The 27,585-nt window shown below is 39.0% G+C and overlaps 1 protein-coding gene across 2 annotated transcripts in view; it reads left to right on the top strand.

Annotated features, from left to right (window-relative positions):
* The first annotated feature begins 16,786 nt into the window (after positions 1–16,786).
* FAM214A (family with sequence similarity 214 member A) overlaps positions 16,787–27,585 on the top strand; it is a 98,468-nt gene continuing 87,669 nt past the window's right edge. Inside the window, exon 1 of one of the 2 annotated variants that reach the window (XM_016153659.2) lies at positions 16,787–16,864. The gene's annotated coding sequence lies outside the window, so the exon portion shown is untranslated. The remainder of the gene's footprint in view (positions 16,865–27,585) is intronic. The other variant, XM_016153663.2, reaches the window with a different exon arrangement.

Here is a 27,585-nt window from a genome sequence, read left to right as displayed (position 1 = left end):
GAGAGGTATTTTTAACCTTGGTGTTGGCTTACACAGAGGTTCAGGTATTCTCCGGGGTGTACTATGAGCCGAGAAAGCTGAGATCTAACGCTTGGACTCATTTGCCCTACCTCAGTGTGCTGGTTTTATGCGCCTTGGAGAATTGGACTATAAAAGCTGTAATAAGTGAAAACTATTTATGACGCTTCCCCAGAAACCCTTTGAATATCATCTTTCTTTTGTTTCTGACACAGAAGAGTAGTGCCAGGCTGGACTGCTAATGCTACCCCTGCCCCCATGGAAAAGGGGATAGAAAAATGACCTCCATAGCGTCTACCTCAAATAGACCAGGAAGAGAAACCAGATGTGGGTCTATTACAAAAGAACTAGAATTACAAGTAGGTTATTTAGGTCCTCTTCAGAAGGTGGCATGCATTAGTCATAAGATCTCATGGCACGTGCATGAGTCAAATCAAGTCAACAGGAAATTGACCATGTTGTCTCGGAGAAGAAGACAAAAATCAAAGTATGTGTGCTACACAGAGAGTCTTAGGAGATCAGGGGGATCATGGATTTTTTTTTTTTTTCTCATCAAAGGAGGAAATAAAGGAACGCTGATTTATAGATTTGTTAACAAAAAAGGGATGCAGACATGTCATTTAAGAAAATATATATCCTTCAAGGTACCAGTGATCCAAGTGTTACCCTAGAAGGTAACAAGTCCGGGCCCATTTGAGGAGAATTGTCCTTTCTATTAAGAGATGGGAAAGTAAACTTAAGCAGGTATGAGTTTGCCTCAAAAAAGAAACAATAGAAAGATAAGTCTATGGAGACCATCGAAATTCTGATTATGAGGCTCTGTGATCCTTTAATTCTATGGCCTTTCGGAAAATGGAGCCCACTGAAGAACGTAAATCAAGTTCAGTTCAGGTCTTTTGGGGTCACACTGGTCTAAGCATAAACTTACTCTTAGCAGTCTTTTGGATCGCGGTAAACTGGCTCGTCTTGTATCACTGACATAGAATGTTCCCAGTTGCAAGTCAGGATGGGGTAATATATAGTTTGTAGCTGTCTGTCTTGTTCCAGATTCCAAAAGCCTGTTTGAAATCTCTCAAGGATCCCCTCAGGGCTGAAAAGGAAGAAGGCTGCTTCCAGATTTCTGAGTCACCTCGAAAAGGTAGCCTTGGTACCCAGTTCCCCTCAGCTGTGGCATCTCTCCATCTCGTACCTCCGTTCTTCCTTCCCAACTACTTGTACCTCTTCTTCCAGACTGGGTCTTATCTGTTAGCTTTTAAAAATCAAACCCTAACATAATAAAATAATTCTGACCATGTGGCTCTATAACTATTACATTTTAATTTTTCACTTAATTCCTTTTTATTTCTTCAGCAACACGAATTGACACACTTGATGGAAGAAATCTGAAATCCTGGTAATTTTCAAAACCACAATTCATTTACAGACTAAATTCCCATATTGTAAGTGACTTCATGTAGCTATGGTCTAATATCTATTGTCACACAGACTTAACTAAACAACCTTGGTTCTTCTGTCTTGCTTCTTAACTGGAAGAGGACTCTGGAAATCATTGCCAAATAGACTTCATGAGTCACAACAGGTGACTGTATTTTCCTTTCTGGTGTGAGGCAGTGCAAGATAAATTTAGTTTCATTATTTTTGTTGTTTCTCAGGAAGAGCAGGACTTGCAAAATAAACTGGGATTACTGCTCTGATTCATTTCAGTTGTCATTTCCTTTGGGGGTGTTTCTGGCCAATAATGGAAGGTCTTTTCATTATCTCCTCAAAGGCTCAGATGTGATCTTTGTGTTGTTAAAACATATTCGGACCACTTAATATCCACAATCAATTCCATGGTTTGTGCAGTCTGCTCAATGTAGTATTGACAGCTAACAGATCTTTGGTCCTTTGTTTTTCATCTTGTATTCACTCACTTCATAAACATGAAATACATGTCTACGGTGCTGCTTCAGGAGCAGTGTGAGAGAGAACGTGTAAGATTTGGCCTCTGTTTTCAATACTAATTCTGATGTTGCCTAAACGGCAATAAATATAAGTGCAAAGAGTTTAAGGAGAGGGAAGGTTTCCATGAGGAGATTACTTAGAAAGATATCATAGAAGAAAGAAGAGTGAAATGGGTACTTAAGACAGCAATAGAATTTGAGGCGTTGGCAGAATGGCAGACTAGATACTCTGAACAGGTAGGCCAGCAAAACAACTAGATTTGCAATGAAACGTGCTTTCCTTTACACCAGTCAGTTCCTCAGAGACAGAGATTAAAATGTGAAGTGAAACCCAGGTGGTGAACAATAAGGACACAGGAGGAAAACTGCAGTTACCCTGAGGGCAAACCCCAAAGAGTGGCACTATTAGTTTGCTGGAGCTGCCATAACAAAATACCACAGACTAAGGTGGCATAGCACAGAACTTTATTCTCTCACAGTTCTGGATACCAGAAGTCCAAGGTCAAAGTGTCAACGGGATTGGATTCCTCTGAGGCCTCTCTCCTCAGCCTGAAGATTGTTACTCTCTTATTGCCTCTTTGCCCAGTTCTCAGGCCTCTCTGGTATGTCTTTCTTTTATAAGGACTCCAGTCATATTGGATTAGGGCACCACCCTAACAGCCCTATTTTAACTTTATCACCTCTTTAAAGACCTTACTATCTAATAGGTTGCATTATAAGGTACTGGGGACTGGGACTTCAACATAAAGATTGGGAGTGAGAGGTGGGCACGATTTAGCCCATAACGGAGTTTAAGCATTGGGTCAGCAGCGGAGTCAGGGAGTGGAACCTTAGACTCCAGATTAAGCCAAGGAGCCTAGAAGGGGCCAAAAGTTTCTAGCAGGTAGTGCCCCCTATATGCAAATGCAAATGAAATTTTTCTCTGAAAGAAAGCAACCCCAGTTTAGGCCCTGAGGGTGTAAAAGCTGAAATGTTCAGTCTCTCTCTGACTCCATCTTGTTTAAGACTGCTTTGTTCCCATGGCCTTCAGGCTAATAGCTTCTGCTTAGTCTTGCATATAGACATGCTAATCATTAGAAGAATTCTGCTTGAGGCTTGAGTTTTACAAAAACAACCCCTCCCATTTCCCCTTTCCTTGACAAAAGAAGAAGCCTGAACTCTGTACTTTCTTAAGGTAGATTTAAAGTACCACCTGGGCTCCCACTTTTTTGGTTGACACCGTCATTAGTAAAACTTCCCTTACTCCAAACTCTGGCCTTCTGAGTTTTGGCCTTTCGAAGTGTCCAGCACACAGACTTTGGAGGGGCTACAAGGGGTCCTACAGATAAAAATCAAACAAGTAGATGCCTGGGTATCCAGCAAAACTATTTTCCAAGAATAAGAATGAAATGAAGATGTTTTCAGATAAACAACACTGAATCGGCCACCAATAAACCCGCATTAAGAAATTTCTAAAGGATCAAAGGTCAAAAGTATATCCTGACCGACTCTTGAATGAAGTATACGTTAGGGGCGCTTTTGACTCTACATTTGGCCCTTGGCATCCACAGATCAAAAACAGTATATTCAGTCCAGGTTGGGAGTCTGTGGCTGGGTATCATGGCTGGGAAACTGCAGCTGGGCATGCGAAAGCAGTTTTCAACCCGCTGTTTGTCAAATCTGCAGGTAGGGAGGGCCAACTGTATTTACTGAAAGAAATCCACATGTGCTTGGACCCCTGCAGTTCAAACCTGAGTAGTTCAAAGAGGAACTATTGTTTATTTGAGAAGTAATTTTAGGAAACGTTTATGGGTCTATGGGGAAATGAGAGGGGAAAAGAAAGGATGCCAGAAAAGGTATGTTATCCAGAAATCCACTACCATGGGTGACTGGAGCTTCATCCCACTGAGGAATCCTGGGCCCAGTGTGGAAAATGTCTCAGAGTTTTCCTGCCCGAAGGGGAAGAGAAGTGGGTGTCTACCAATTCCCTTCAGTGCTGGTTGAGGCTGCTTCGAGGAGGCATTCTGACACATCTTGCCTGCAGCTGTCAGGAGCAGGGAAGCTGTGACAGCCATCAGAGCCCTCAGGCTGAGTTGCAAGTGCTGAGAGTTGGAGATTGGCCAGCTGAGCTTGGAAATGGTAAATGTTGGGGAGGTACGAAACTCCACTGGCAAAGTCTACTACTCATATGTGTACTGCAGGAAAACTCCAAAGTGATTGTGGAAGGGAAAGGCCTAGTGTGCCGTAAACAATAATGAGTCGATAAATTGGCAAACATGTAGGTATGCCTTATCAAACCCCATTAGCATAAAAGTTTAATGTTAGTGTCTAATTTGTAGTCCAACAAAATCAAAACAGAACATAATTAAAATATTGGATACGAACATATTTTAAATTAGAGTCTGCATCATTATTATGGGCAAGGGACTTAAAGTTAGAAACCATAAGTTTTTTTAAAAGACTAAAATTGACCATTTGGATTGGTGGGAAAAGAACAAAGGTATGTCGTCACCTGAGTTACGTGATGGAAGAGCAAAGAGAAGCTTGGAGAGGAGCATGGAGTAGCATAAGCTTCTAGAAATGGCGAGCTCGATTGGAGTCGAGGAGCTGAGGTGGAGAACAGCAGGAGAGGTAAGGCAAGGGGAGGACGCTGGAGAAAAACCTTGAAGACCACATTTTATCCTGGAGGCCAGGGGGCTCCAAATTTTTCCAGTTTTATTGAGAAAGAATTGACATATATCAGTGTATTAGGAATACAGCATGATGGTTTGACTTACATATATTGCGAAATGATAACCACAGTAGGTTTGGTTAACATCCATCATCTCACATAGATACAATAAAAAGAAAAGAAAAAGTTCTCCTTGTGATAAGAATTCTTGTTTAGCCCAACTTTTTGAATCACATACCTCATCCATTAACATGTATTGAGACTACACTCCTATATGTAATATTTGTACTGTTTTGCTAATATATACATCATAAAACATACTCAGAAAAAAATTTTAAGTGAGACCTATTAGTTAAATAAAATTTTTAATATTTGTTCTTCCTAAAAACAATATAAATAATTCAGGTATGAGCCATAACCTTGGTTATGGTTCATTATTTTGGAAATTTTGACTTACAGGAAAAGGTGGGTATATTTTGATGTTGAGCTTTAGTGGCTGTCATGGCTAATAAAAGATACCTCACCAAAGTAAAGCAGACCCAAAGGAAGAAGTGTGCTTATGAAGCGTGATAATAATTATATTTTCAATTCCACATACCCATTATGTGAGTATTTTTGTTAAAATTCAGGTAGAAAATTTCCATGTTCTCTGATTTCAATCAGTGGTATTAGCATATGAATCAGAAGGGGCTGATTTACAATTTTTTTTTTTTTTTTAACAAATAAGTCCATACCTCATTGAAATTCTTCATCAGAACAAATTATAAAATTATGTTTCTGCATTTTTCCATCAGGCTTTGCTAGGAGGTCACTGCAGCTATGTGGCTAGGACAATTAAGACCTCTGGTCAAGAGGGAGGTGTAGAAAGGGGGGGTCTGAGGACAACTTTGGCAGAATTTGGTAATAGCACATGGGCGGGGGTGGGGGGGTGGGGGAGGGATCAAGGAGAAAGAGAAGGCTAGGACTGTAAGTCCCTGGATTAATCCGTTTTTTCAGGTTGTAAGATACAAAAATATAATCAAAATACCCCCCCATGAGTGGGAGCATATTATAAGGATCCGTGCCAGTCTAAAGGGGACAGAAACCACCTCTGTAACTGCATTGTTGGCTTCATGAAAACGTCACTCCTACCACTTCAAGACACATGTGGCTCTGGTAACCCAGTCTGTAGTCTCCATCAGTGGCTGAGTTTGTGACTCAGTTCCTCAGCTCCTGCTCTTGTACCGTTTCCCTTCGACCCCACAGTGGACTGACTCCCCTCCTTTCCCGTGTACCTCGAGGCTCCTGCTTGATCATTATTTCTGTTGCTTTGTGACTCCTCTTTGCTCTTTTCTTTGTGTCTCTATCTAATCCAACCCCAATACACTCATTTATCAACCATTCTTGGCCTCACGTTATAAGTCTCAGAGAGAGAAAGTATGACGGGGTCCAGTCACCACAGCTCTCAGGTGAGGTCAATCCATTCACTGGCCAGCCTTTAGATAGCTGCCCTTTGGAGCAACTGTTCATGCCTAGAGTGGTGGGTCATATCTCCATGGCACAAATTAGAGCTATCTGTGCACAAAGAACTCCTCAGAATCAGCTATGGGGCTACAAACAACTTGAGGCTTCAAATAAGTGAGCTGGGTAATAAGCAGGTGGCTGATAGAGTCTGGGAGATAGTAATATGGGATATTCTGGATGTGGCTTTTACAACAAAGGCCAGTGATATACATGCACATATTTCACTTACTACCTGACACTTTATTTTGAGTATTAATGTAGTAAACAACAATTTAAAAGTTATTATTACTACTAGTAGAAGGAGTATAAGATACCAAGCGGTTAAGGTCACAGACTCGGAGCTAGACTGCCTGTGTTCGCATCCTCAGTACTCTTACTGGTTGTGTGACGCTGGACAAATTACTAAACTGATCTGTGCTACAGTTTCCTCATCTATAAAATGAGTATAATAAGGCCTACCTCATAGGGTTGTTATGAAAATTAAATCAATTAATATATTTAAATCACTTAGAACAGTGCCTGGCATATAATTAGCACTGCATGAGTATGTGCAATTTTACTTCTAATCATGAGTTAAACTTCAACTGTATATCACCATATATACATTTTATCTGCCATTTTAGTCTCTTTGATTTAAGTGTGGTCCCTGATTAAATGTTATCTTTCACTGTTTTCAAATTATTTTCTGTTGCTAGTCTTGGCTCTCTAGTAAGATTTATACTTTAATCTGTATAAAATAAACATTTTCTGACTTAGAATTTTAAAAACATCTTCTTTGTTTTTATTTCACAGCCAATTCTGGGACTTCTGAGTCTGATAAATCAGGGTCAAAATTCTGGAACAAAAAATAATTCTCATGAAAATAAATATTCTTCTTATTTCCCTTGCTCTTATGTTTATTCCAGGATATTATTTTGTCATAGTTTGATTGATTTCTCTCTGGAGAAGGTCAAGTTCCCTGGAACATTTGATCTCATTATTTAGAGATGAAGTAGGTGTTACATGTTTATTAAAAGTGATCCACAAGAATGTTTCAGAAACCAGAATACATTGATATTTTTTGCCTCAGTAATCTTACTGGCATGCTTACATATTTGAATTTGAATGCTGTTTTTAATTAATTTTTTATAAATGATCAATAGTTGCTAAGATTTGTTCACCAACTATCGAAATTGCAATGTTCCACTCTATTTACAGATGTTAACTTAAAACAAATCTTCATGATGTCATGATGTCATATTTTGAGATTGCATACCTGAACTGTAGGACATAAACCTACATGATAACAAGCCAATAGATGTATTAACCAGGGGTCATCCTGTTCCTGAACTGAGCCCCAAATAGTCTTTATGCTATCACCATGATGATCTTCAGTAGCTTCACTCTGGAGGAATCTGGTTTGGAGATTTCTCTTTCCTCTCCCTCAGGGGTCAACCACTAAGCTGAGCAGTTACCTATCCTTCCTCCCCAAAGCCCCAGGAGAGAGAGAACCAGCTCATGCTTCCCCAGTTTCCTTCTCAGATGGACAAAGCCACCAGCACAATTATTAACCCTTCCAGTTCATTCTCTTCGCTAGCATTATTACTGTGTCAATCACCAAGTCAGGGCTTTCCTTGTTCTCCACTGAACCTGGTACAAGTCAGATGCCACTATCTATGGCAGAGAGGGAGGTGAGAAATTTTAAATCGGATGGCTCAGAAGCGCCCTTCCTTCCCTCTTCTAGGTTTATGCAGCGGACCCATTAAACGGAGGTATTTTATTCCTCCCCATCTTTACACAACAATGAAGTCCTTTTAGATTAGTGATGGCAGCCATCACCCCAGAGCTCTACTCTTCAGTCTCTGTGCACCCCAGGATCTCCAACACCTGAAATAAGGTCAAATGGACGTGCAGGCTGTGGTGCCTTCCAGCAACTGAAATGTCTATACTCAAACGATGTACAGGAATAGAAACATGTGACTCTCCACATCATCAGTGCAGCATTTTCTATGCCAAAATTATATACTCAGTATAATTCTGGGTGCTGACGCCAAACTGCATACGAGAGTTTTCCTGCCCCAAAGAAAAATATAATCTTATTAGAGAGCCAAGACTAGAAAAGGAAGTAATGTGAAAACAGTGCAAGATAACATTTATCAGAAAGCTTAAATTAGAATGACTGAAATGGCAGCTACAACGCATTCTGAGGTTTGTAATCTTGGGAGAAGCATTTACTCTTTCTGGACCTCACTTTTTGTGTTGATTTTTGTTTTGTTTTGTTTTTAGGTAGAAATAATATTAATCTCTTACTATCTTTTGAATAATCTTGTGATGCATGAAAATAAAATTTGTGTCAATACTTTGAAAAATTCTTAGCCCTATTCAAATGTAAGGCATTATTATTATTGCTGTGATCATTGCCATCATGATTATTAATATAATACTATACTAGGGATCCTGATACTCAGGGAAGCTTGCTCAGAGAAGGAAGTATCTAGGAACATGAGCCAGTTTAATAGGATGCAGGATTTAGAAGAGGCAAGAACAGTCCAGGCTTGGGGAAAAAGGGGGTGAGGTGTACTGGAGAGAACAGAGCAGAGGCAAGGAGAGAAGTGTAAAGGGTATGAAGTATAAGTTGGGTGTCCTTGGATTACCAAACGGAGGAAGAAAACATGTATTTGTATGACTAAGGAGACTGACCCAGGGCAGACTTCACCATCAAGATGGTGCATATACATGAGTCCTGCAACTAGAAAGGAACAAGTTGGCATTTCCTTTCTTCAAAACTAGAGGTTTGCTTAGAAAAATCCAAGTATACTTACCAGTTCAGATAATTATAGTTGACCTGTGAACATCATGGGTTTGAACTGCGTGGGCCCACTTTTTTCAATAAAATACAGCAGATTTTTTCAATAAATACAGTCAGCCCATCGTATCTGTAGATTTTGCATTTACAGATTTAATCAGCCATGGATCAAAAACAGTATTTTCACATTACCAACCACGGATAAAAAAGACTCTTTTGGATCCATGGTTGGTTGATTCCTTGGATGCTAAGGACCAACTGTAGAGTCAAAAGTTACATATGGATTTTGTACTGCAAAATCCTAAGTCATGCATTGTTCAAGGGTCTACTGTAAAATATCTTATTCTACTACCCTTCTCAAGCAGTGCCCCATTCTTTCCAATAAATGTATTTTTTTCTCGGGGGCTTTGTTGTATCCAGCCCATGGCTTACCCTTAGCCAAAAATAAGTGCCCCAAAACTACTGGCAGAATTGGATTCATACCACCTGTGTTATCTTCATCATCCTTGCTACTGCTGCTCCCCCATTCCTTTAAGTTACCAATGACCTCATCCTCTGCCAATCAGTGGTCATTTCTTTGTCTTCATGCTTCTTGACCTCTGCTGAATCTGTGCCTGGCCCTTACTCATTCCATGTTTTCACAGAAGGCTGTATTGTCTGCTCAATGCTGGGAACAATTCTACCTCCGATTCCCAGGCAAACAGCTTCAGAGTTCTGCCTGAAATGTAAACCACTGAGATACTTATACCTGTAAACCAATGTTTTTCTTTTTTTTTTAAATGCAAATGCATCCAAGGTGGCTAAAGAGGGCTAAAGTTTGGATTCTGTTGTTAATTATTTTAATTAATTAATTTTTCTCCTACCATCTACCTATGAGCTGCACTTGAAGGATTGAAGAAATGCTTGTTTTGAGAAGTTTAAGGGAAAGGAAAGGTCACTACAAAATGAGGGGAACATGCGGGAGTGCTTTGGTCAAAGGAAGAGCTGAATGAGGATGCCACAGATGAAGGAACCTAATTTTCAAACTTCTTCAAAACTCAACCTTGCCTCTGTGCACTTATCTAGATTCTCCCTCCAGCCTCTCGCCCCAACTCTGGGCTTTTCTTCCCCTGACAGGCTCAGAAGGGAGACACTTTTCATTCCTCAGGGCTGCTTCGAATCAAAGTAAATATAAATTACTCTCTTCCCTCCACACAAGTCTTGCAGAGGTTCTCAGGAGGAATCCTCGGCTCATCTTCAGGACTGACCTCAAGAGTTTTTCTGTTGCAAATGCTTGAACTGCAAATTACATCTGCCTCCCCCTACCAGGAGCAAAGAGCAACAGGGTGGGAATGTCACCCAACGCTGTCCTATTTAAAACATGGGCTCATTTAAAACTACAACTTCCAGGACCTGCCTGTTCTGGAATGTTCTTCGGAGAGGATAAGACTGAGTCTCCTGACAACTGAGGGAACGCTTTTCTCCTTCTCACATTCCATCATTGACCTCTAAATTAGTAACTTCTGCCCACACTTTGTCTTCTCAAGGAAGCAAGAAAGTTGCTCCCAGCTCTGCCCTTTGGGGAGGAGTGACTGATAAGATTGGGTAGATGAGGGTAAAGGTCATAAGGCTTGCTCATGCACTCTCTGGCTGAGACCTGTCTCTGTAGTCCCATGAAGCAAGGAGAGCTGGGAGGGGGCTCAGGGCCTACCTTCTGGATCTGATAGGAAGTGAGGGCAGAAACTTTCTTTGCTGCAAAGGTAAGTCAAGCGTGCTCTGCAGAGCAGCTCTCCCCACCTACAGGTAAAACTGAAGACCCTACCTAGGCCACAGGTACAAGCTGTGTCCTCTAGTTCAGCTTTACCATGAATAAAGATATGGTTTTATTCCCACTAGACTTGTGTGCCAGAAGGGAGGAAGCACGTGACTGACCAGCATCCTTAAGATGTCAGCCATGACAGAAAGAGAATTGCTTAGCAAAGGATTCTACTCCCTTGCTTCTCAGTGCCCTCTAAACAAGAAGAATCTGTTCTGATATATTTTCTTAGAGATCTTGCCCTTGCCCTCACCCTCACCTCTACCCCTAACCTTCACCTTCCCCCACCCCCATTTGAGACCTGGAGGTTGTCAAATGTGTCCTGTGGGCTGAAGAACAAGATGTAGATGAAGACCTAGTCACCCACAGTTATATCTTATTCTGCTACTTTTCAGTGTCTCCTCAGGCTCTGATTTGGGGCACCCTGTGGATTACCAGGCTATTTGGAATGCTCTAAGGACCCTCAACCCAAGATCCACTTAAGTGTATATGATTTTCCTTCACAGTTGTCAATATTAAGAGAAAGAGGGGATCGTTTTTAAAAGCTTTACTATTTAGGAAAAAATACTGCAAGAATACTGTAATCTATTATTTCTCAATGGGACCTTTCATGGAACTAAATATTTTTATCTTTCAAGCAAACATTTGTATTTCTTTTAAAGAAAGACACATTTTTGTTTTTCATATTACAAGTGGGTTTAAACAATAACTCTAGAATTCAATTACAGTACTACATTGTCAGAGTTATCTGGCACAAACCATTATTGCAATGTCCCACAAAAAACAATGAAATAAATTAACCATTGTTTCTATGCCTGGAATGTTGGCTGGCAGGCTGTCATGGCCATATTCCAATTAGAATAATTATATTCCATCTATATATTTTCCACCTTTGATTCAACTGGATTGATCTGTAATAGGAAAAGTCACATCTCAGACATTTGAGAACTCAGGCTTAGTAAAATCTTACCCTGTCTACTCTAGAAGTGGACAGTCAAAATTAGTGGTAAAGCAATTTCAATAGCCTCATTTTGCAGCTGGTCCAATTCTTAGCCATAAAGTCTACAGAATGAAGTTCATTTGCATGAGCTGCAGTAACCTAATACTTAAATAGAAATCACATATTTTCCTGAGGAATGTTGCTATTAGATATTACTGTTAATAAATATTTATAAGCAGAAGTGTTCTTATATCTGATGTTTGGAGCAAATGCTTAAGTATCTGCACTATCCTGAACACATATGAATGAGACAATTGTGTTTGAAAATATTTGAGAAACAGTGTTGCTCTGTCATGAAAAATCATACGCGCTAACAGAAATCTGAGATTTCCTATGTCATAGGCTCCACACCCCTCTTCACCTATAACCCGAACTGATAATTTGCATCATCTGTTGCTTCCTTCCTTTTTTTTGTCCCCCCACATCTTGGTAGTTTCTAAGCACCATGAAATCTTCCCACTTGCTGACTTTTTTATTCCTTTGATCTCACCTTTGCCACCCTTCACTGGGACTTTTGCAAGAGACATAACTACAGTGCTGTCCTTAGCCCCAGGTGAGAGGCCCTGCCCTGGCCCTCTTCTGACTGAGCCTTTCCCCACAAAGCGGAGATACTGCCAAGCTGAGGACATGCCACTTGAAGTCCAAACCACCACTTTAAGACCACTGCTGGAATACTATTATTCGGATCCTGGAATATCTTGTCCAAATGGTCCTGAGACAACTTCCAGAGACCGTAGAGGCTTTTTCCTGTGGGCCATGCTCCCAGCGGTAAATGTTAGATACCTGGGTCTGAAGGGTGGCTTAGGGGTGCTTGTTTGAAGAGGGTATAGATGTGCAGTCTGGATGTGGGAGAGGACTTCACAGAGCCAGATGGTGGTAGAGGACGAAAAAAGGGTGAGGTCCAGCCCAGGGCCCGGGAGCCAGGTTCAGCTCACTCTGTGATGCTCCTTCCCTCCCCCCCTCTTTAATTCTCTCCTGCCCCACATCTACCCCTGACCTATGAAAGTTGCCATTTCCCCTTAAGAACTGGATCTCTGAAGGCGAGGCATCTCCTCCCACATGCTTGAGACACCCACCCGGGGTCTGGTGCACCCAGGGTATGGTCTGTGGCTCCACCTGGGGTGCAAACCCAGGACCTTCTGCGTGTAAAGCAGACGTGCTAACCACTACACTGTGGAGCCACCTGTGATGCCACATTTTGATGTGCATTTCTAATAATTTAAAATTCAAACCTGTCTCTCCAGGCTGTTATGAAGGTAGGAGGATAAAACATATTTTATTCAGCAATTGATCAGCTTTATTTACAACTTTCAAAGATTTAGACATATGGTAGGAAGGCCTCTGTACTCTTGCCCAAGCTCTGCTAGCAGTAGGGAAGGCCTGCCTAACCAGCGTCTCTCTGCTCAGAATTCTTGAAGACACACATTAGCTCTTCCACTTCCTAAACACAAGGGAGACATCAGTGGTCTCTTGGGTTTATCTCTAAGAAACTTTGGAAATGTGCTTTGAGGTTTTGCCCTCAATTATTCATTTTGTGCCATTTTATCTCATTTACCAAGAGGTAAAAAGGAAATCAGCTAGTTTAAAAGACTAACTTCCTTGGTGAGTCCATCAACATCTCGAAAAAAATTACTAAGGAGTCCAGGGTCACATTTTTATGAATTGAGGGAGCTACAAACCAGCAGAGAGCAAGCAAACCAAGCAACGACCTACATTTGCATAGGCCTCCCTACAGTACCTCACCTCATGTGACCCTCACAACTACCCTGATAAGGCAGCTAAGGCGTGATCTCATCCCCATGTATAGGTGAGAAAAAGGGTTTGGAGAAGGTGAATGAGTTGGTAAGTTGCCTAAAATTAATAAATTGCAGAGTCTCCTAAGGCCCGATACCAACTTCTTGCTTCTAAGGGATACAGGATCCAGATTTACTCTAAGACACACGAATGCGCGTTTTATATTGGAAAAATTACCCTAAGAAAGTACATTTGGCTCCCAGGCCTGGTTTGGCACAGACTAATGTTTCTTAGGGAAGTCGTCCAACAGAGGTAGGCCTCTGTTTCCATCTTTAAGATAAAGCTGTTGAAGTAGATAATCACTAAGGTTTCATCCAGCTCTGTGGTTCTTTTACAGTCTATACCCCAGATTGCTTTTCACAATTTGTGAAAGTGGCTCTGAAACCCAGGCAACATGGTTATGTTATATTAATGACTCTTTTATCAAATGGCCCCAGGTGTCCTCCGTCCCCTCAGTTTAATCAGATCGACTAGCACCAGGTTAATCAGAAGTTAAAAATGAACTTGAGGACAAAATGGCAAACCAACAGTACTTTTTGCTGTTTCCAAACATTTTTAGGGACAAGGCCAAAGGGCAGTATGTTTCACAGTATACCAGTTCCCAGAGATATTAATAGAATCTCCTTGAAAAGGAAGTTTCTCGGTCACTGGGTTAAACGATGTCAAACAGGTTTGTGTGTGTGTGTGTGTAGATCCTTTAATACTTATATGAATTGTTAGTTATTAACCTCCAAGAGGAAGATTTCTCATCTCCAGGAACTAGTGCTCAGAACATAATTTTGGAAAACACCATTAGAAAATATTTGAGATCTATGGGTTGTTGCCAGCACCTCGGAATTTATACCCAAGACAAAGTTTAGCTTTTGGTGATGGTCATATGTACTAAATGTAATATAAGATGATGAGGATGCTTGTTTGTTTTCTAATGAACTCAAGTTCAAGGATTTACCTGTCTACATGGCAGTGCTTAAAATTCTCCTCTGGGAGATGATATACCTAATGTAATGCCCAATCAAATCTGCCATGGTAATTGGTGGAATGATGATGGTTGCTTTAAAAGTGCTGGAAGTGATCCTTTGAAATTGAATTCTGGATTCAATGTAATCCATAAAAGGAAATGTTCTTATTATTTAATGGTCACACTTCTCATTTTTTGAATTCATAGCTTTACTCATCTATATTTTTTTATCAAACTTAACTCCTGATGACTTTTTGCTACTTCTGAAAGTCAAGTGTACCACTGTGGCAGACTGTATTTTTCAAAGACACCTGCAATAATCCCATCCCACATGCTCTTCTTACAATGAATGAGACCTTGAGCTGGATCATAAAAATATCATGCACCTCTGCCTTGCTCTCGTGGGACACTCATTCTTGGAACCCAGCTACCATGCTGTGAAGAAGTTCCAACAGGCCTGTGCAGAGGCCACATTGAGAGACCATGTGTAGGTGTGCCTAGACAACAGCCCGCATATGAGCGATGAGGTCTCCATCTGATTCCAACCTTCAGCCATGGAATCACCCCAATCTTCTTCCAAGCTGAAGACCCAGAATCCCAGAGCAGAGCTAAGCTGTTCCCTCTCTGCCCTGCCAGAATTCCTAACCCACAGAATCCATGAGCATAATAAAATGATTATTTTGTCCCTACATTTCAGGGTAGCTGGTAGGCAGTAGTAGTAACTAAACAACCGCCAAAGGATAAAATTTGATCCTGCTGAGGAAATTCAAAAAAGTTTTATTTTATGAATCTTTAAGATTTGAGTTTTATGATCCTAGCTTCTTGGACTTTTTTATATTGGAGATTTTTGAATTTGGTACCCAAATTACCAACATTTTAGCATTTGAATTTCCCTAAATTATAGTTCATTTGTTTAACAGAAATTTTCCAGAGATTTCAGACTATTACCAAACTCTCAGCATGTCCAGCCGAATGCCTAGAAGTAGGACTCACAGGATCAGATGCCTTCAGGGGCTTGACAGGTAAAATAAATGAATCGAGTGGACATTTATGAGCACAGGGGAAATTAGAATGTTCCAACAAAATTATTGGTGTGTGACTTCTAGAGAAAAGTGACCTGGCCCCCCTTTCCCTCTGAAACTTTAAAGGAAGCCTATCGACCTATGCAGTCCCTGCCTCATGCCAGGTCTTTTTTACAAGCTCCAAAGGACACTCAGAGCCCTGGGACATCCCCAGAATCTGAATTCATTGGATGTTGAAACATGGATTTAAAGGTTACTCAAACTCACTGAGCTTAATGAATATGCTGGTGCCACAGGGCTGTCTTAATTAGACTCCTCAGCAGAAAAGCAGTCTGAGAACTAGAAACGAGTCATGTGTTCCATGGGATCCCATCAGGTTTGCAGGAATAAAATGCTATTATCAATTCATAAACATACCTGGAGTCCTGAGAATTCTGGGCTCTGTGTCTGGCTGCTCAACTCCCCTACCAACACTCCCGGTATATACATTCATAGCAATCTGTGAACAAACAAGTGATTTCTTATTTTTCTATTGTTTTTTAAGACACATTTTCAATAAATTGATTATTGTTTTAATGGTTCTCTTTCCTTCTAAACTGGAAGTCTTTGCTTGTCTTGTTTGTTGTCATATCTCTTCCATTCAGCACACACCAAGATTCATTTAGTCAATCCACATGCATTAGACACTGCTTATGTGTCAGATATTGATCTTGGAGGTGGGGATAATGTAGGCCCTGATAGAGACTGACTCCATGGGGTGCAGAGCAGCAAGTTGTAACAAAAACAAAGTAGCTGATAGGCCCCAGGTACGTCCCTTATGGACCTAAAATAACATATAAGAATATATACAACAGGAACAGAAACTTGGCTAGCTACAGCTGCAGTCTCCCAGGTGCTAACTCTCACACCAGGTCTCTGAACTTCAGAACACCTGACCTCACTGCTGTCTTACTTTGGGATCAGCTGCCAGCAGTGCAGCACGCCAGGGACTGGTCAGCAGCAACTCACTAGCTCTAGAAATTCTGAGTTCTTGTGGGGCAGGTGTCAATCCAGTTCAACATCATTATCATTATAACAATGAAAAATATCCCAAGCTGCATTACTGTAGGTTGGATGAATCAGACTGCAATATCAGGAACCAGGCCTTAACAAAAAAACTATTTGGGATTAGCCAGGCTGTGACAGTCCAGGGGCCCCCTCTCTCGGCAAGCCGGCAAGCCGGGGCTCTTAGCATCTTTCTCTCATGAACTTCTTTGGGACTTCCCCTCCCACAGACTCCACCCTCTGCTTAATCTATTTACAGTTGAAGCGATGACCTAGGCTGTTGCTGCCAACTCCAGACGCTCAGATCCTCTTCTTTGTGGCAAGGAACACTTCTGTGGACAAGACCTAGTAGGTTTATGTCTGGAGAAAGAGAGGAGTGTGAAGGGGGCTTGGAGGTAAGGAGATAAGAGATAGGAAAGAGGTATATGAGGATTATGTGGTGGGGGTGGGGAGATTATAGAGACTAGGCAAGATGAGGGGCTCAGATAGCTTTGTAATCAGATGAAGTAAGGGTTACCTGGACTGTTCAAAGGGAATAACATGGAAATTGGGTGACTCTTGGAAGGGGTGAAAGAGACGTATACATTTTATGTTAAAAAGTCAATGTGAAAATAATTCATAACTTGTCGTTTTGTAACTACAGCTTGGTTCTTTAAGAGAGACAGCAGAATTAGAGCTTTGGGGCAAGGTTCACCAAATACAGTTGATCCTTGAACAACATGGGTTTGAACTGCACGGGGCCACTTATACATGGATTTTTTTTTCAGTAAATACATATAGCACTGTAAATGTATTTTCTTTTTCTTTTTTCTTTTTTTTAAAAAACTTCTATTTATTTGTTAACATTTTATTTTTTAATTTTTCCCCTTTCCCCTTCCCCCTCTCCTCTGGTAACCACTAATGTATTTTCTCTTTTTATGACTTTCTTAACATTTTCTTTTCTCCAGCTTACTTTATTCTAAGGATACAGTTTATAATACATGTACCATACAAAATATGTATCAATTGACTGCATGTTATCGATAAGGCTTCCAATGAACAGTAGGTTATTAGTAGTTAAGTTCTGGGGGAATCAAACGTTATACGTGGATTTTCAACTGCATGGGGGTTGGTGCCCCAAACCCCCTGCTTTTTCGAGGGTCAACTTGTACATGAAACATTTTATATGAACTTCTCCTTCAATAGTAATCACTCTCCCAAAGAAAAACCAATGATTGCAATGTTATATGACCAGCGAGAGCCATGCAGGTTAATAAATACTCGGGGAAAAAGAGGCTCCAGACCAGTTAACATGCCAAATGTGAAATTTCAAAATAATAAGATATGGGAGCTAAAAGGGACTTCAAGCATTCTCTAATCTAGAGGGAGCAAAACTGACCCACTTGCCTGGATGTGTTTTGTATGGGAAGGCTTTCAGGCATGCTATCTCCACTGGCTCAATCCTCGCCGCTCAGCTCACATCAGCCAGCTACACAGAATTGTGTTACCTCATTGGGCCCTGGAGGATCTGAGGTTGTGATCACTAGTCAACTAAGAAACCTCATTTTACCAGTGAGGAAGAGAGAAGAGTCTCATAATATGTTAATGAAACAATAAGCTATCTGTGAACAATTGGGTAATATTGGGTAATAACAGGCTCAAGGAGAATTTTTTTCAGACCAGTTGAAATAGTAAAAAAAAAATTACACAACTTTAAATTGGTGCTGTATTATTTCTTTCCTAAAGCAATTTAACAAAAATTATCTCTCCAGTCCCAATAATTTTGTGAAGTAGATTTTACAAATATAACTATTTTCACTTTATAGATTGAGAAACCAAGGCAAAGAAAAGTGCTTTAATTTAACATCTGTACCTTGATTCAAAAAATTCTTTAAAACCTGAGTTCTTCTATAAAGCCAGTCTGAAAAGCAAACTTCATAAATCTTGTGAACAGGAAGTTTGTGTCCTACAGTTTAATAACAATGACCCTGTTAAATGGTTTACCAGGAATCCTAGGATTAGCTTTCCAGCAAATTATAAAGGTGGAAAGGACTTCTCTCTTTCTTTCCTCTCTCTCTTCATATCCCAGGAATTTTTTTCTTTCTTTTTCTTTTTCTCAAAGCCTATCTTTTCCAAAGAAGAAAATCTATTCCTAGTTTTTTCTTAGTCCTTTACAGTTGTGGATTGTACCAGTTAACTGATTTCACTTTAATATGAATGCATTTCTATGCGTGTTACTCTGACCAATGATTTAAATTTGAAGACATTATCACACATGAGAAACTTTGCTTTCTGTTTAAAGGATTAAGTTTCTAGTGAGGAGTTAACTTTGGATGGGGGGTGGGAATCGGGAAGCAGCCTTTCCTCTCAAGGCTAGCAAGTGATTCGACTTTTGGAACTTAAAAGAAAGTCCTCTTCCATCCTTTCTTTCCTTTTCTACGGAGTAGCAGTCCCCAAACTTTTTGGCACCAGGGACCAGTGCTCCTATGAGAGTGTAATGCCTGATGATCTGAGGTGGGGCTGAGGTGGTGATACTGGCGCTGAGGAGCGGCCACGGATTCAGATAAAGTTTCACTCTCTCGCGTGCCGCTCACCTCCTGCTGGGCGGCCTGGTTCCTAACAGGCCATAGGCCAGTACCAGTTAATGGCCCAGGGTTTGGGCCACTGACCCCTGCTGTAGAGGAAGAGGGGAGTTGGAGCATGTGAGAGAAGAGCTTCTGCACAGGTTGATTGCTATAGTAGTACAGTCACAGTCCCCCAAGCTACCAAAAGCAGAACTGACCCCAGCTTCACTTGAAGGAATTAACCTTCCCATCATTTTGTTTATTTTTCTTGTTGTCCTGTTAAAAAGAAACAACAGACCCAAAATGGAGACACTTTCGAGAAGCCCCACTAAGACTTAATACCTAACCTAACTGCAGTTTCAACCTCTTTGGGAGTGGAATTTTAAACCAATCAGTCTGGAATTTCCTGGTCTGGTCTAGTGAGATAATCGGCCTAATAAGATTCCCTGCCTTCACCTAAGAGAAGGTGTCCTTGCCTGCAATAATCGATTCTTTTAACTTTCTGGTCCTGCCCTGTTTCTCACTAAAAAAGCCTTCCATTTTGTACTGCTTCTCGGAGTACCTTTCTATTTTACTGCATGGAATGCTGCTCAATTCATAAATTATTATTCAACAAAGCCAATTAGATCTTTAAACTTACTCAGTTGAATTTTTATTTTTCAAAATTCTGTTTACAACTATTTTTACTTCACATTTGTTGTGGTTTTCCCAGGGTCACTCCACTACTTTCTTGAAGTCCCAGAAAACATCCCTCGGCCTCCTGTGGTTCCCTCTGCTGTCAAGTTTTCTGTGACATTCCAATAACGTGGATTTGGGACTAGGATTTTCCCAGTTTGACCTCTTTGGATAAATAAAACTGCTCTCAGGGGTTCACATATGAAAGACAAATGAGTTTAACAATGTCGATTTTGTGACTTTAATGAGCATTACTTACAAACACAATTTATTAAACTTTTACTTACTGAAACATTGCGCTTCTTATACTCTGAACACAGATTCATCAGTTTTCAACATCTGCCACATTTGCTTTATCATTTTCTATCTCTCTCCCTTCTTTCCTTCCTTCGACCTCCTACCCCCCACCACTATTTTACTATTATTTTTCTGAACCATTTGAGACTAGGTGCTCCTTCTGTGTATATTTTTTGAAAACAAGTATATTCTTTTACATAACCACAATGAACCAATGAATGAACCAGTGCCTGAGCATATTCACTGTGTAGAGAGGTCATTACATCAATTTAAAAGTAAATACTAATAATATTTATCAGTTTTTACCATATGCCAGACTTGTGCTAACTATATTACTATTATTAATATTTGTGATTAATAGTAACAATGCTACACAAAAATTAGTCATAACAAGCCTCAAGATTACTTGCTTTTCTCTAAATTCTCTACACCTCCAGTCATACTTTACCCATCTGTCCTCCCTCTACAGTTATATTCCTTCCATCTCTCCTCCATTTCTAACTCTTCATCCATTACTCTTCCCTCTCCTCCTTAAGGAAATAGAAGATTTAAACACAATAAACCAATTAGATCTAATTACATATACAGAAAATTTTACCCAACAACAACAGAATACACATTCTTCTGAAGTGCACATGGGACATTTTCCAGGACTAACCATATATTATTAGGCCACAACTTAAGTCTCAATAGATTTAAAACTTTAGATATCATACAAAGTATCTTCTCTGACTACAAATCAGATGGAGTTAGAAATAAATAATAAAAGGGAAACTTTATCTATTTATGTGATAATGGAAATTTGTCCTTTTCTAGTTTGGAACTATTATTAAAGTTGCTATGACCATTTGGATACAAGTCTTTGTGTGAACATATATTTTTGTTTCCCTTTAATAACCACCTGGAAGAAAAATGGCTTATTATGAGTGAAATTAAGTATCTCTTAAATGCCATTTTTCGGTATTTTTGTGATTGTCTATTTGTGCCTTTTGTTCATTTTTCTATGATTTTTGGTCTTCTTTCTCTATCTTTAAAATTCTTTATATATAATGAATATTAGACCTTTCTTGTGTACATGTTACAAATATTCTCTCCCAACTGTCATTTGTACATTAATTTTTCTTAGGGTTTTTTTAAATGCAAAATTTAAATTTTCCATATAGTCAAATGTATTTGTTTTTTCTTTATTGCATCTGGATTTTGAATCATAGTTAGAAAATTTTTTCCTATACCTATGTTATGGAAAAAGTCACTTATGTTTTCTACTAGTATTACCATGGTTTCATTTTTTCCAGTTAGATTCTTTATCAATTTAAAGTTTATTCTTGTGTGTGGCATCAAGAAACAATATAATTTATCTTTTTCTGAATGGCTATCCAGTTATTTTGAGATATCAAAACCTTTTTTTTTTTTTTTGCCTCAGTGATTAGAAAAAATCACCTTTATCATATACTATATTTCCATATGTACTTGAGACTATTCTGGATTTTCCATTCTATTCCATTGGTCACTCTAGTTTGTGTGCCAACACCACATTGTTTTTAAAAGAAATTTATTTAAATTAGTTTCAAGTATATAGTACATTGGTTAGACATCTATATAGTTCATAAAATGATCCCCCACAATTGCTCCCTCCCTCCCTGGCCCTCCACCTAGCCATCTTATTAATGCTAACTGCATTCCCTCTGCCATGCTCCCCATCCCCATGATCAACTATCAACTACTAATTTGAACTTCTTTAACCCTTCACCCCATTCTCCCAGCCCCACAACTCCCCTCTGTCCGTCACCAAATTGTCCACTATATTTGTGAGTTTGTTTTTGATTAGTTTGTTCTTTTTCTTCCTTAGATTCCGCATATAAATGAAATCATATGGTACTTATCTTTCTCTGTCTGACTTATTTCACTCAGCATAATAACCTCTAGGTCCATCCATGTCATTGCAAATGGTAGGATTTCATTTTTTTTTAATGGCTGAGTAATATTCCATTGTAAATATGAACATAATTTCTTTTGTTTCCCTTGCCTGAGGCGATATATCTGAAAAAAAAAATTCCTGTTAGTAATATCAGAGAGTTTAAGGCCCATCTTTTCTTCTAGAAGTTTTGTGGTTTCAGGTCTTACATTTAAGTCTTTTATCCATTTTGAGTCTTACGAATAGAGGCTTTTTAATATCAATCTGTCTAGCTGCAGTGGGGGGGGGGGAAAGCTTGTTAGTAACTTTATTGGGATCATATTAAATTTAACATAGGGAGAACGGATGACTTCATGACAATTAGACGATCTAACCACAAACAAGGAATATCTTTCCTTTTGTTAAAGTTTTCATTTGTTTATCAAAGATGTGTTTGAGATAAGTATATTAAAAAAATGAATCAGAAGTTGCTTCCATGAGACAGATAAAAAATAAGAAGTCTATCTTGCTTTCTTTCCAATAAAGAAAAGCAGCAATTTAAAAATAATAGTAATCCACTGCTTGATTATCTTTGTGTTCAGGAGTTATAAGCAGTTTGGTCTGCAGTATTTAAGTTTGCTAGATACTTTTTTTTTTTTTTTTTGAGTGTGCTTTTGGTAAATATGAAGGGTGGTTGCTTCTAGGTGGAAAAAATAAGCCCAATCACTCCAAGGCTTCTTTGTCTTTGAAGAGGTCTTAGATCCCTTTGAGAATCTGAAAGCTATGGACTCCCTTTTTCCCCAAATACATAAGCTCACAATATCTTTCATGTGGGGGATGCAGAGACTCCCTGAAGCCAATTCTTGGATGCTAGTTTTAAACCCTCGCACTACAAATTATATATTGTAGGCTTACAAACCTAGAGCTGTGTAGGCAATTTCCAGGTTTTAGCTCTTTACCCACTGACATTAATATGTATTATTCATGTTCTTGTATTTCTTTTGAGGGATTTGTAGTTTACTTTGGTTCTGAGCAAATTTTAATTTCGCATGCAAATCACCACCAAGAAGATCACAGTGTCGTTTCTATGAAAGGACTAGAAATCTACCTTCTTCCTCCACTGGTGGTTAATCTAATTCCATACTAAAAATCTAAGGTTTAGATTCTAAAGGATTTATACATTGAGAATAAAGTGTTTGATGGCACACTCATACATATTTTGAGCATTTAGGAAGAGGGAGCTGTGTTCTAGAAATCCCCATGTCTAGTATTTAATCACTTCAAGTTTGAAAATCTCACTTTAGAGCTGACAATTCTAGGAGACAAAGGCAAATGACAGAATTGCTGCTAATGTCCCTAGTACTCTTTGGATTCTCACAAAAATTAAATTCAAATACTACAGTAGGCGGCAAGAGTAAGACACACCAAGGACTCTGGGTCATGGTGGTCCTCTGAAAGCTAATCTGTGACTTTCCCATATAATATCGCATTTGAAGGACTTGCACAGTGTGCCTGCTGAGGTCAAACTGGAGAGGGAAATATGCACGGACAGATTATAAAAGGCCTTGTTTACCACCACACAGTTTGGATTTTATTCCAAGACAAAGGGAACCACCTAAGTGGGGTGACATGATCAGACCTACTTTTTGGGTAAACTATTCTGGCTGTTGGAGAGTGGAATTGGGGGGTGGAGAGAATATCTGAGGCAAGAAAACTAATTAGGAGACAGTATTAAAGGCAGTGAAGGCCATGAGGCAAAACTGAAGGGATTTGGGGCTTGCATTTAGGAGGACTCATCTAGGATGATGGGGTACACATACAAGGATGTGGGAGTGTCAGACCTTGGAGATCATACCCTGCGAGTCCCTTTCTCTCTAGCCGAATGATCTCCCTTGAAGTCATTTTTCCAACTCATGCCTCACTGCAAAAGGAATGTTCTTTAGTCTTAAGTGCTACCAGTGTGAAGACACAGACGAGAAAGAAGAGAGCAAATAGAAAGTAAACATGATAGAGGTGTTAGCTAGCCCTACGCTGGTAATCATATTGCAAAATATAAATGTATCATATCAACACCATTGTATACCCTAAACTTACACAATGTTATACGTTAATTATATCTCAAAAAAATTAAACTTTAAAAAATAAAACAAAAAATATACTAAGGGTTAGGAAGCCAACATTGTCACAATGTTTAGTGATTTCTGAGCCATTGGCTTAACCCAGGTTGTTATGGGTACGAGGCTGGGGCATGCTAGTGTGAATATGGTGCATTCGTGTAGTGTGCTTTTGCTTTTGAAATACTTCTATTTTCATTCTGCTTTTTACTCATCCAAGAATAACTTTCTTATTCTTTCCACTGGGTCAATTGGTGGTTTGTTTTGGACTATATTAAAACCATTTTCCAAATGGTTTTGCCATGGTTTCAGTTTCCCAAAACATTACCATTTCTACAAATTCGACCAACTTTATTTATTTTACTTAGTGAGTAATAACATATATATAGTAAAGTGCATAAAGTGTACTCATCTTAAACATATAGTTTCTATTTTTATGTATGTGTACATCTGGATAATCACCATCAAGATAAAACTAGAATATTTCCTGTATCCCACAAGATTCTCTTGTGCACTTTTCATTCTGACCATTGAAGGGTTAATCTCTTTTCTAACTTCTGGAAACCGCTTTTAGTTTTACTTCTTCTTAAGCTTTATATAAAAGAATTATATACTAGAACATTTTTGGTCTGGCTTCTTTTATGTAAGATAGTATCTGTAATATTTCTCCATTTTGTTGCCAGAGCCAATTATTTCATTTTTTAATTGGTGGATAGTGTTCCATTATATAAATGTATCACAATTTATCTGTCTGTTGATGAGCATTTGGATCATTTAATCTTTTGTATATTATTACTAAAGCTGCTATGACTATAATGTACAAATTATATTAGAGGACATATGCACTCATTTCTCCTAGAGATAGAGAATGAAATTATTATATGATGAAGCAAATGCATATTTGCTCAAGGCCCTGCAATTTGGCCCCTTTGAGGCCAGAGTCTTTAAAATAGTCCTTAAGAAGCCATATGATCTGGACCCCCATCCTCTCTCTGGCCTCGACTCCTTTTGTCTCCACCCCCATTCCATCCCAGGCCTCCCTTACTCACTGCGTTCCAGCCACACAGTTGCTCTTCTCATACATACAAGGGGATGTTCCTGCCTTGGACCTTTGCCCCTGACTCTTCCCTCAGCCTGGAATAGACTTCCCTTTGATATCCACATGCTAACTCTCTGAACTTCCTCAAGTCTTTGCTCAAACCTTTCAAGTCTTTGCTCCCTTAACCTTCCAATCACAAAAATTTGGCCTACCCTGACAACCCTGTTTAAACCATCCTCTCCTCATGTCCCATTACGCTGCATTGTTTTTCCCCCTGCCTTTTATATACTAAACCACTTATTCAGTTTATTGTCTATCTCCTCTTACTAGAATGTAAGCCCCATGAGGACAGGGATCTTTGTTTTGGTCACTGTAGTTCCAAACCCAGAACAGTATTTGGCACATAGCAGGTGCTCAATAGATATTGTATGAATGAATAGAGGATGGTGATGCATCTCCAAAAAAGGAAAGGCAGGAGAGGAGTAGATGCTTTCAGGGAATAAAGAAAGTATTATTGACTTAATATACTGCGGAAAGATCTGTGCGTCATCCTGGGAGATGTAGATAGCTGGGTGTTCTGGAGTTCAGAGGGAAAGATGTTTGGTACCAGATTGTAGATTTGGAAGCTGATTAGCATGTGGGAGTTAGTTGAAGCTTGGGCTTGTTCAGAGAGTACTTGTACACTGATGAAAGAAGAAAACGTAAATTTGGTGAGGGGAATTAGTGTTTAAAAAGTAGTCAGAAAAGAAGTGATAGCCCTTTCTACTGTTCTTTATTTCTTTTGCTATCAGAAAACATACAGTGATTATTGAATTTAAAATTAAAAAGTATGGTGATCCAGGAAAATTGGTTAGACAAAATATATTTTTAAATTACATTTTAAAGACATGTGTAATGATTTTCTAATTTTGGCAATAGCACTGTTGTAAAACTGGAGATTTGTGTGCGTTAACAAATGTTTTGTTTCAGCAAAACACAGTTTGTGTTTTGTATTTTCTAGCTGACCTAACACAAAAGCATCAGGTCAAATATCTATGGCTTCTTGAGTCTCAAAGAAGAAATGGTAACTACCTGCTTTAATTCTAAGCAATCACATATTAAAATGAACTCAGTTGAAGGCCTAAGTATGAAATGCAAAGAGACTTACATAAAAAGTTGCAAAATTCTAGGCTGTGCATTTGAAGGAAATATATCAAAGTGTGAAGTAATCACATTATGTAGTGCACTTAACTCACCTATAATGGTCGAACAAAACAAAACAACAACAAAAAAGGAGATCTAGATGTGAGAGAGAAGAGAAGGATTTAAATAGTTCAGGCACTCATAGCTACCATTTGCCTCAATTAATATATTTTCTGTGTGCTTGAGAAGCAAGTCTTGAAGAGGTGATTCCATAAATTGGCAATAATTTTCACATGCTCTTAGTATAAGCATTTCACCATGTTAAGTGTCATTTTAGTGTTTCACGTAAACTTTTGTAATGGACTTGTCAAATTCTATTAAAAATTACTTTGGAGATTTTGAATGAAGTTGCATTGAATTTATAGACTGAGAAACCTTGTCTTTAAAACACTGAGTTTTCCTATTCAGGAATATAGTCTTTCTTCCAAGTTATTTAGAGCCTCTTTAATGTCATTGCTTTTTTCATATAAGTCACATTTTTCACTAGATTTATTTCTCAGTGATGTAATGGCTTTGTTGCAACTATGAATGGATCTCTTTTCCCTTAACTAATTATCATTGGAGTATTAGACTATTAATTTTTCAAACATTGATCATATATTGGACCATACTAGTGCATTCCCTTATTAGTTCTACTAGTTTAACCGTAACCTCTAACATAGTTTTATCTCAGCTTTTCCATTTCCTTATATCTTAGGTCTCTTTTCCTGTTTAGTGTGTTGATTAAAACTTCAAATATAACAGCAAATAGTAGTGGCTGAAGTAGGTATACTTACCTCATTCTTGACTTTCAAGAGGATGCTTGCTTGCGTTGAGTGTTTCATTATTTGGTATGACGCTTGCTATAAGATTGTGGTAAATTCTCTGCAAAGAAGTTTTCCTCTCATCTTTGTTCTCTATGTCATTTTAATAGGAGGGGCATTAAATTTCGTCAACTGTATTTTTCAGCATAAGATGATCATTTGGTTTTTATTTCCTTTAATCAGATAGTATGGTGATTTGTATTAATAGACTTGATAACATCGAAGCAGTGCTGTATACACAGAATAAATGATCTTGGTCATAATGTAATTTCTTTAATAAATTGCCAGATTCTGTGCATTATTACTGTATTTGGGATTTTTTGCTTCTTTGTTTATAAATTAAATTTGTTTCTTGTGATTTATTGGGGCCAGTAAGTACTTTCCATTTTAGTTCGTTATCAGAATTACATTTGTCTCAAAATGAAATGGCGCACTTTTTATCCTTTTCTTTCCTCTGGACAGTTTACATAACAGAAGAATTATCTGTTCTTTGTTTGGTAGAAGTCTCTCATAAACTCCTCTGCGC

The sequence above is a fragment of the Rousettus aegyptiacus genome, unplaced genomic scaffold (assembly GCF_014176215.1).
Source record: "Rousettus aegyptiacus isolate mRouAeg1 unplaced genomic scaffold, mRouAeg1.p scaffold_m13_p_3, whole genome shotgun sequence".
Lineage (NCBI taxonomy): Eukaryota > Metazoa > Chordata > Mammalia > Chiroptera > Pteropodidae > Rousettus > Rousettus aegyptiacus.
This window is presented reverse-complemented; position numbering and strand designations above follow the sequence as displayed.